Genomic DNA, 9,874 nt, shown 5'->3' with positions numbered 1-9,874 from the left:
GGCCTTGGCATGAGTCAGCATGAGGGACTCAGAGAAATGCCAGGAGTTCTTGGCTGTGCCTCTCTCAGGGAAGGTGAAGATCAGCGAAGACACAAGACACACAAGCATTGCATAGCTAGCTCTATAAACAATCCACGATCAGCCTCTGTCACTGTCCATCAAGTCCTTTTTATTTTCTTTCCGAACATTATGTGTCTTCCACAGGTCTTGCCTCAGCACGTGTATCTGTCTCAGCTGACATCACTCTGACAACCAGCCTGAGTCCACAGAAGCAGCAAGAAGCTGTAGCACACCACCAGAAGTTTTTTGGTGCATTTTTCTCTATGAAGTTCCAACAAATGCAACTGAACCGCACAATGTAAGGCGAACTGATACATGTGCGTCATTAGCAAAGAATCCTTCATCATGTCCTTTCACATGTTTGCTTTAGCAGAACTTCCATTCACCTATGTCTGCTTCAGCTAAATGGTCCTTCATGCGTCTGCCTTAGCCTTTCACCTATATCCACTTCATGAAAACACTCCTTCATGTGTTTGCTTTAGCAAAATACCATCCAATACAACTGACTTTTCAAGGAACCCTTAACTTTCCACTTTAGCAATCCCAACATTTGTCAGGATTATGCAAAAGGATTCTTGTGAGTTCAAAGTCATCATAGGCTACATAGTAAGTGCCCGGGCCAGGGGAGACCCTGTCAAAAACAGATCACAGAAAGGGTTGTAGGGTGTGGCACAAAGAATGAAGATGGGCAGGTTGGAAGGATTGCCAGGGTGTGGGCTTTGTTAGACAACTCATAGGGAAAGGAGTCAGGGGTTGTACAGGAATGGAGTGGAGCCACATGTGTGGTTGGAAAACCCTTGTGTCTTAATGGGTTAGCTGTGAGCCTACTGATGCCTGGATCTTCTTTCTTGCTATGGAAATTTACACATCTAATTCCCTGTCCAGATCCTTCCTTGGGCAGAAATCAATGGCCAGTGTCCTCTGATGTAATGGTCTGGAAAATACTATTTTATTTAAAGAAAAACAACAAAAACAAAGCATAAGTAGTAGATAAGTGAGGTGGCTCAGAGGTCCCTGCTGCCAGACCTCGTGACCTGAGTTCAATCCTTGTGATGTGCATGGTGGAAGAAGAGAAGCACTCTCACAAGTTGTCCTCTGACCTCCACATGTACACTGTGGCATGTGTGTGTCTCCCCCACGATAAATGAATAAACAAACAAAATATAAATAAGAATGTGACCTTTTTAATATTCATTGTAAGTTTTTAATAGATGATGGTTGTATAGTTTATAGACAATAATTAGTAGGTATTTCAAGTGCTACAGTAGATACTGCGTAACAAATATAAGCAACATCTATGAAGAAGATAAAATATTTTTACATGTTAGAAAGTCTCTCTTGTTCTGTAAAGTCTTTATTTATTTATTTTATTAGATATTTTCTTTATTTACATCACCTTTAAAACACACAAAACTAACAAGTAGCGGTCTTCCACAAAGCTGAACTGGAGGTGGAAGGCTTCGCCTTTAAGACAGAGCATGTACCTTTTCTTAGAATACACTTCCCATTTTCATCCTCCATTTTGCTCCAAAATAGTATCTTCCCATGAGTTCTTGTGAATACATCCTCAACAAATCAGAATCACACTATAAATAAAAAGAAGAAAAGCAAAAGATTAGAACTTTGGAAGAAAGGCATAGCCCTGCCTAAATTGGGATTCGATTGTCTGTGGATGATAGACCAGTCTGAAACCCAAAGAAAGCCTATTTTCTCTTGCTCACAAGTTTTTAAGTGGGCATTCCAGAGCTGAGCTGCATCCTCTGCCCTTCAAATGCTACAGAGACACCTGGCTTCACTGAGCTCTGCACTTTCCTGTCTCTAGGCTGTGGGTGAAAATGACAGCCAATGCTCCAGCTTTACCTCACACTTCAGAAAGAAGGCCGAAAGAAGATTGGAGAAATAAGCGTGTGCATAAGATATTGTTTAGGAAAAATTTCCTGGAGACAATCCTATACATCTTATTAGTCATAAATTAGTCATATGATACTCTTGTTTATAAGAAGTTCTGAGAAAATCTTTGTTCTGAATGGCCATACACCAGCAAAACTGTATGCTTCTGTCATTAAGGAAGAAAGGTGCACAGTGTCCACACTTTGGTCTTCATTCTTCTTGAGTTTCATGCGTTTAGCAAATTGTATTTTATATCTTGGGTATCCTAAGTTTTGGGCTAATATCCACTTATCAGTGAATACATATTGTGAAGTGGGGGGCGCTATGGGGGACTTTTGGGATAGCATTGGAAATGTAATTGAGGAAAATATGTAATAAAAATATCAAAAATTAAAAAAAAAAGGAAGAAAGGAAGAACAATTTGGAAGGGCTAGTTGGCATAACTCTGAACGGAACATCTCATTAAAACACATTCTTAGATTGCAGAGTTAAATGTGTATGTGGTCATAGCCAAGGCCGTTCTCTTCCTTCTGGGATCATCCACCACCTCTCCCACATTCTCTTATATTAAGGTTTGGTTTCCTTAGTCAATCAAGTTTGGCCGATACCATTTGGACAGAAGGTACTTGTGTCTCAGATTAAATGTGTGTCACAGAAAAGACTTGTGCCACAAAAAGGATGTGTGTCACAGAAAGTGTGTGTGTCACAGAAAGGACGTGTTTCTCAGAATGGACATGTGTTATGGAAGGGGTGTGTGTCACAGTGTGCACTGGCTCTAGAGAGCTTCCCTGTTTCCTTCCTTGCTAGATGATCAGAGCAGAATGTGCCCATGTGAAACTGAAAGCCATATAGCAAAGGATCATAGCTGGCAGTAGCTACTGATTGTATCAGCCATCCCATTCCACACGTATTGCATGTGTGAGATGTGAACGGCCACTGTGCGAGTCACTAGCCATTTAAGAAGGATTCTAAATTTGTGTTGCTCTACCCTAAGACAAGGTGTGATAACTACTGTGATATAACTTCACAAAGGTTCTGCCTCACCAATATATATGTAGGAACATTAGCAAGAATGTGGCCTTTAATGGATTCAGCAGGAAGTGAGCACTATTAGCTAGAAGAAGAAATCTATGCACTAGTTTGTAAACTGGTATTAGAGCAATAATCTGAGCTTTCTCTCAATACTGCATAGTTCACAGTTCTGCATCTCCTATTAGTTACTCTAGGTCCCCACATCATCAAAATGATGGCACATGATCCTATCCAACCAATCCGTATTTTATAGATTGACAACGAAGCACAGTCATGTCACCTCTCACGTACCATTTATGGTGCTGCTATCCCACTACAGCCATAGGAGATGCAGCAGAGAATGGGCTGCCCTCCCATTTTCTATGTATTCCATGTCTGAGATGTGGGTGGACACTGTATGAGTCACTATCTGTGGACGTCCAACTCGCCAGCAAGGAAGACGCCACAACAGAATTCTTCTGCACACATTTATTGGGAGAGCTTGATAGCGAAGGTGAAAGACCCCGAACTGTCACTGCTTATATAGGCCTAGGAGTGGCGTGTCTATTCCTGATTGGTTGTGTTTCAGTACCTCATTTACATTCCCTGGGATGGGCTGTGACTTGGCGCGAAACCCTTATGCACATGCGCACATTGGTTGTTTACCCAAACTTACGGGCAGTGGCCAGCAGTAGCCAGCACCACCTTGGTTTTTTTTTTCCATTTTTTTATTAGGTATTTAGCTCATTTACATTTCTAATGCTATACCACAAGTCCCCCATACCCACCCCCCCACTCCCCTACCCACCCACTCCTCCTTTTTGTCCCTGGCATTCCCCTGTACTGGGGCATATAAAGTTTGCAAGTCCAATGGGCCTCTCTTTCAAGTGATGGCCTATTAGGTCATCTTTTGATACATATGCAGCTAGAGTCAAGAGCTCCGGGGTACTGGTTAGTTCATATTGTTGTTCCACCTATAGGGTTGCAGTTCCCTTTAGTTCCTTGGGTGCTTTCTCTAGCTCCTCCATTGGGGGCCCTGTGATCCATCCAATAGCTGACTGTGAGCATCCACTTCTGTGTTTGCTAGGCCCCAGCATAGTCTCACAAGAGACAGCTATATCTGGGTCCTTTCATCAAAATCTTGCTAGTGTATGCAATGGTNTCAGCGTTTGGAAGCTGATCATGGGATGGATCTCTGGATATGGCAATCACTAGATGGTCNATCCTTTCNTCACAGNTCCAAATTTTGTCTCTGTAACTCCTTCCATGGGTGTTTTGTTCCCAATTCTAAGAAGGGGCAAAGTGTCCACACTTTGGTCTTCGTTCTCTTGAGTTTAATGCGTTTAGCAAGTTGTATCTTATATCTTGGGTATCCTAAGTTTCTGGGCTAATATCCACTTATCAGTGAGTACATCTTGTAATGGCGTATGTGGCTTCCCACAACTATCCATTCATGAGGGCTTCTGAATTTGTGTTACTCTATCTGAAGAAAGGACATGTGATAATAACACTCACATAGCTTCCAGAAAAGTTCTGTAACACATGTTTAAGCTTAAACATGCATGTCTCTTACTGTTTACGTATGTGCTATTTGGTGTTTTTTTTTTTTTTTAAGTTTTCTATTATTGGGGGCTGGAAAGATTGCTTAGTGAGTAAAGTGCTTGCCTTGCAAGTGTTAGGACCTGAGTTCACATCCTTAGCATTCACACACAACCAGGCATTGCAGTGCATATCAGCAATCCAAGAGCCAGGGAGATTTACTATTGAGCTAGTGTAGACAATTGATAAGCTCCAGACTCAATGAGAGACCCCAGTTCCAATAGAAAAATAAGGTACATATTGATGGAAGACACCAGACATGGACCTCTGGCCTTCACAATACAGGTGCATACATGTGTGAACACATCCAGGAAATCCAGGACACAATGAGAAGACCAAACCTAAGGATAATAGGTATAGAAGAGAGTGACAATTCCCAACTTAAAGGGTCAGTAAATATCTTCCAAAAATTATAGAAGAAAACTTCCCTAACTTAAAGAAAGTGATGCCCATAAACATACAAGAAGCCTATGGAATTCCAAATAGATTGGACCAGAAAAGAAATTCCTCCCATTCACATAATAGCCAAAATACCAAATGCACAAAACAAAGAAAGAATACCAAAAGTTAAAAGATCAAGAAACATGTAAAGGCAGACCTATTAGAATTACACAAAACTTCTCACCAGAAACTTTGAAAGCAGATCTCATACAGACCCTAAGAGAACACAAATGCCAGCCCAGGCTACTATACCCAGCAAAACTCTCAATTATCATTGGTGGAGAAACCAAGGTATTCCATGACAAAAACAAATGTACAAAATATCTTTCCACAAATCCAGCCCTTCAAAGGATAATAAATGGAAAACTCCAACACAAGGAAGGAAATTACGCTCTAGAAATAGCAAGAAAATAATCTTCTTTCAACAGACCGAAAAGAAGATAACCATGCAAACATAATTCCACCTCTAACAATAGCCAGCACTGACATAGAGGTGCTGCAGCTGTGGCCCATGCTGCTTGCTTTGCTGGACTGGAAGTGCAGTGCTTGCAGGCTAAAGCACAAAGGTCTGAAACTAGTGAGCCTTGGGGTGGAAGGCAGGGAGGTGGGCAACAGCCAGGAGCTCTCATAGAACCTGCCTCCAAAAGCACGCCTAGCTGTACCATCTCACTAACCCTGGGCAGGAAATCTGAGATGAGTTTCAGTGATGGTTCAGTAATTATGGTGTGTCAGAAACCAGAAACCTTGAACGAGACCCATGACTCATTACACTGATTATTTGCATGCAAAGCTGAATGGGGGGGAATATATGATAAATTATACTTCCCAATGCCATTATAACAGATGAATAGTCAATGGTGAGATGGGAAAGATAGAGGAATGGAGACCTTAGTGAGCAATGGAGGGATGTAGAAGTAGAGACTAGAGACTCCACAGTGGCGAGAGGTGTGGCAGAAAGAAGCCTGTGATAGACAGGGTGGTGTGTGGCAGTCTGGAACTTGTGCTCACCTCAGACCCAGAAAATGCTACCCAGCCCCACATTTAGCCAGGTTCTGAGCATCTACAGTATGTCCAAGGTGAGTAACTGTTCATTTTTCTGGATTGGACCTCTTAGAAAGATTACTATGGCCAGTGCCTGGAGTCTGCTTTGGTACCCATGGTCCTCTGCCCCAGGCTGTGTTAAAGCTGGAGGTTAGTGCTCATGCTCCTACAGCAGCCAGGACAGTGTTGATGTCTCTGGCCTAAGTTACCATCAAAGGCCATATGGATATTCTTGGTTGCCACCTGAGGCCATCCTGATATTTGTGGGCCATGCTTCCTCCAGGGGCCGTGTCTGGGTTTATGGTCCTACTACAGCTGGAGTCTGTGGTGGCCTGTGTTACCACCAAGGGCGGTGCGGATGTCCATAGTCTGTGGTGCAGCCTGAAGCCACGTTGGTGTCTGTGGGCCATGCTGCCACCGAGACTTGTGATGGTGTCTGAGCCGTGCAGTGGCAGAGAGCCATGCTGATGTCTGTGGTCTGTATGGCCATAGGAGACCATGCTGAGGTCAGTGATGCATGCTGATGCCAGGGACCATACAGATGCATGTGGTCTTGCCAAAAACCATGATCCATGCTCCTGCTGTCTGTAAAGGGCAAGACAGCTACCTTTGCAGTGATATTGATGATTGCAACTCACCGTTGAGAAAGAAGGACACAGAAGGGTTCTGTGACACTTACACCCTCTGCCCCGCCCCAAAGTAATATCCTAAACAGAAAAACACGAAGAGAACTGTTAAAAATTGTGATAGGGATGCTGAAGTGTAGCTCCCCACAACTGATGGCTTCTGGTGGGAGTATGGTTGGGAAGGACTCAATTGTGTTTATCGGGTGGCTGCCAAGAGTTTGACCATGCTCCAGTGAGTTTATGAGCAATAGAAATTTCACTTGATTCTTTTTTTTTTTTTTTTTTTTTTGGGGGGGGGGAGGGGGGTTTTTTGAGGGGGCGGGAAGGGCAGGGAGGCTCCATTATCATGGTGGAGGTGAGTGTGGCCTGGAAGGACTAGGAAGTGAGTGTGCTTTGGGGTTTGGAAGCTGTCAAGGTAGCTCAGTGGGTAAAGGGTAAAGCATTCCCTGTGCAGACATGAAGATGCCCAGCAAGGATAGTGGCAAGTGCCTGTGAACCCAGCACAGGGAGGCACAGACATCAGGCTCCCTGGACACACAATCTAGATAATTGTTGAGCTTCAGGTTCAAGTGAGAGACCCTGTCTTGAAAAACAAGGTGGAAAGCAATTGAGGAAGAATGGGGCATTAGCTCAGGCCTCCCCATGTGCGTGCACAGGCACAGACATCTGCACACATGTGCACACACGTGTGCATACACACACAGAGCTTGTAATTAAATCCCCCCAAACCTTTTCTGTTTTATTATTTTTAATTTCTTTTACTTTGAACTTAATTTAGCCTTCTCAGGGTGGAAGCTTAGGTTATTTCTATAAACCTATACTCTTTCCTGATAAGAAGTATTAAGAACTATGAATTTCCCTCAGGCCATACCTTTAGTTATCTATCACATTGTTTGGTATATTGTGTGATTTATTTAAAAAGGTTTTCCTAACTTTTCTTGAAAGCTTACTTGTTTTTAATCTTCAGGATATTTATGAGAATGTTGTTTCATTTCTAAATACTTGAGGCTTCTGCAAGTATCTTGCTTATTATCTGTGGTTTAATTCACTTTGTGTCAAAATCTGTCAGCAGTTTCTTGGAGACTACATCCGAGTTAATCTTGTAGGACATTCTGTGATGAGTAGAATGGATGGATGTTATTCAGGAGTGGTTATTCTGTAGGTTAGGTTAGTGAAGTTAACTGAGGTTTGCTTAGCTCTGATTACTTCTACTCTACTTTGGAGCCACATTTCATGATATGAAGAGAATAAGTACCCAAGGATGGGCTGGCCCACCAGGTAATATCTGCTCCAACACAACACGAAGACCAAGAATGGGGCAGACTCTCATCTGAAGACCCTTTGACAGTTTGAAGAAACTGCTTTGCCCCACAAGAACAGAAAAACAAACTCAGCTCTCTTTTGTCCATTTCTAGACCTGGTGCAGAGGCAAAGGAAGTGTTAAGGCTCAGGTAACTGTTACCTGGCTAGCCTGCCATTTTGTGCTATTGTTATTATTATTATTATTATATTATTATTATTATAAGGAAACTTTCTCATATGTTGTTTCTGCTGTTACCAGGAAACTTTCTCATGCCCAAGGTGGTTACATATTTTGTTATAATCCGTTCCCTTGGAAACCAATCACAATAGAAGTCAGTAGATCCTGACCCAATCCCCCAGCATCACTTCCTGCACCTGTGCGTAGGCTTTTAAGGTATTTGCCTTTTATGGTATTTGTCCCTGGGATGGACGCCAACATAAGAGAGACACCTGCATCAATATAGGGAACTATTTGGAATAAGACTTCCATTTTGAGTAGTGGTCTAGTAAAGTTCAAGTTCCCAAGACCTCCCTGGTAACCGACATCCTGGTTGGCAAGTTAAGACATGAATGTTAGACAAGTCCCCTTCTGGTGGACAAGTTAACACATGAATATTAGATAAACGAACTTTCCTTGCCACAGTTGAATACCCCAGCCAATGGGAGTGAGATAAACATAACAAAAACATGTTCCTAAGGAAACTCCCCTATTTCTAAATCCTGATTGGTGGAATAACTTGACACAGATGTTTGTACAAGACCTTACAGATGCTCTGCAGGACCTTAACTTGGGGTCATGATTCAGTTCCCAAATCTGGACTATGGCCCTGATCGATCAGTCCTGGGCATATGCTCAATAAACTCTCCCTGTCTGTCTGAGATTGGTGTTCTTGTGGTTTGTGAGGCAATTTCTGGACTTTGACTGGAAGGGAACAGTACTTCAAGACCATGGTGGCCATGAGTGTCTGCCCCTTTGAATTTCTAGTTATATCTGGATTTGCCTCAGGCTAAGAGCAAACTGCTTATGAGGAATTTAGGAAACACAGATTAGCACACTGAAATGCAAACACACTTTAGCAGATGTGTTCCCTGACAAACACTTCAGAGAAGCTGAAGGGACTGGGGGATGAGTTTTGCTGAGCCATCATTTTGCCAGGCTCCTCCTGGTAGGTCATTCTTGACTGGATTATAGGTTGACCAACACAAAGCACCATTTATTCCCCCCAGCATCTCTGTCTGACAGCATTGAATGAACACTGCATACATTTGGACCTTGGCTGGGGACAATTTAGATGAGGTCCAACTCACATCGATCCTAATCACAAGGTGATTTTGGTCTCCAGCATTGCTATGTATGTAGTGCAACACAAAACCCATGAACACGGTGGAGAGAAGGACCCAAGGCATTCTGAAGCTTAAACTCTTTTTCATAAGTTTAGCTACCCGGCTCACTCTCTGGGTGTAACTTGATCGGAATGCTTCCACCCTGGCTTTCTTTGGATCTGAATCTCAGCCATACCTGACACCTCATGGCGCTTGTGCAACCTAAACTAAAGCAAACAGCAACCAAAACCCCAAACAACTGTCTTTATAAATCATTCAGATTGCCACAGATTTCCAGTTGTTTGGGAAGTTAGAAAGGCCAGCAGGAACAGAAGTTTCTGTTCCTAAAAATGAAGTAGCAAGCAATCATTTGTTGTGTCACACTTTTGGTTAGATATTTATTTTAGAAATATTATTTGCGATATCACTGAGAAAGTGTTCTGTGATAACTAATGTTGTCAGTGACCCTAAGTGCACACATTGCTTCATCGGTGCTAACACATTGTTTCTTTTTTTTTTTTTCTTTTTTTTTTTTTTTTTTTATTTTTTTTGCACAGCTGATCACAGCTGTTCTGATCAGG

General features: G+C 42.5%; 1 long non-coding RNA gene across 1 annotated transcript in view; it reads right to left on the bottom strand.

Moving 5' to 3' along the window:
• Positions 1 to 1,263: 1,263 nt before the first annotated feature.
• Positions 1,264 to 9,874, bottom strand: part of LOC115032763 — a 100,628-nt gene continuing 92,017 nt past the window's right edge. The window contains exon 3 of the long non-coding RNA XR_003838383.1: positions 1,264 to 1,646. This is a non-coding gene — a long non-coding RNA (uncharacterized LOC115032763). The remainder of the gene's footprint in view (positions 1,647 to 9,874) is intronic.

This window comes from Mus caroli, chromosome 12 (genome assembly GCF_900094665.2).
Source record: "Mus caroli chromosome 12, CAROLI_EIJ_v1.1, whole genome shotgun sequence".
Lineage (NCBI taxonomy): Eukaryota > Metazoa > Chordata > Mammalia > Rodentia > Muridae > Mus > Mus caroli.
The sequence above is the reverse complement of the archived record's forward strand: the minus strand, read 5'-3'. Positions and strand labels throughout refer to the sequence as shown.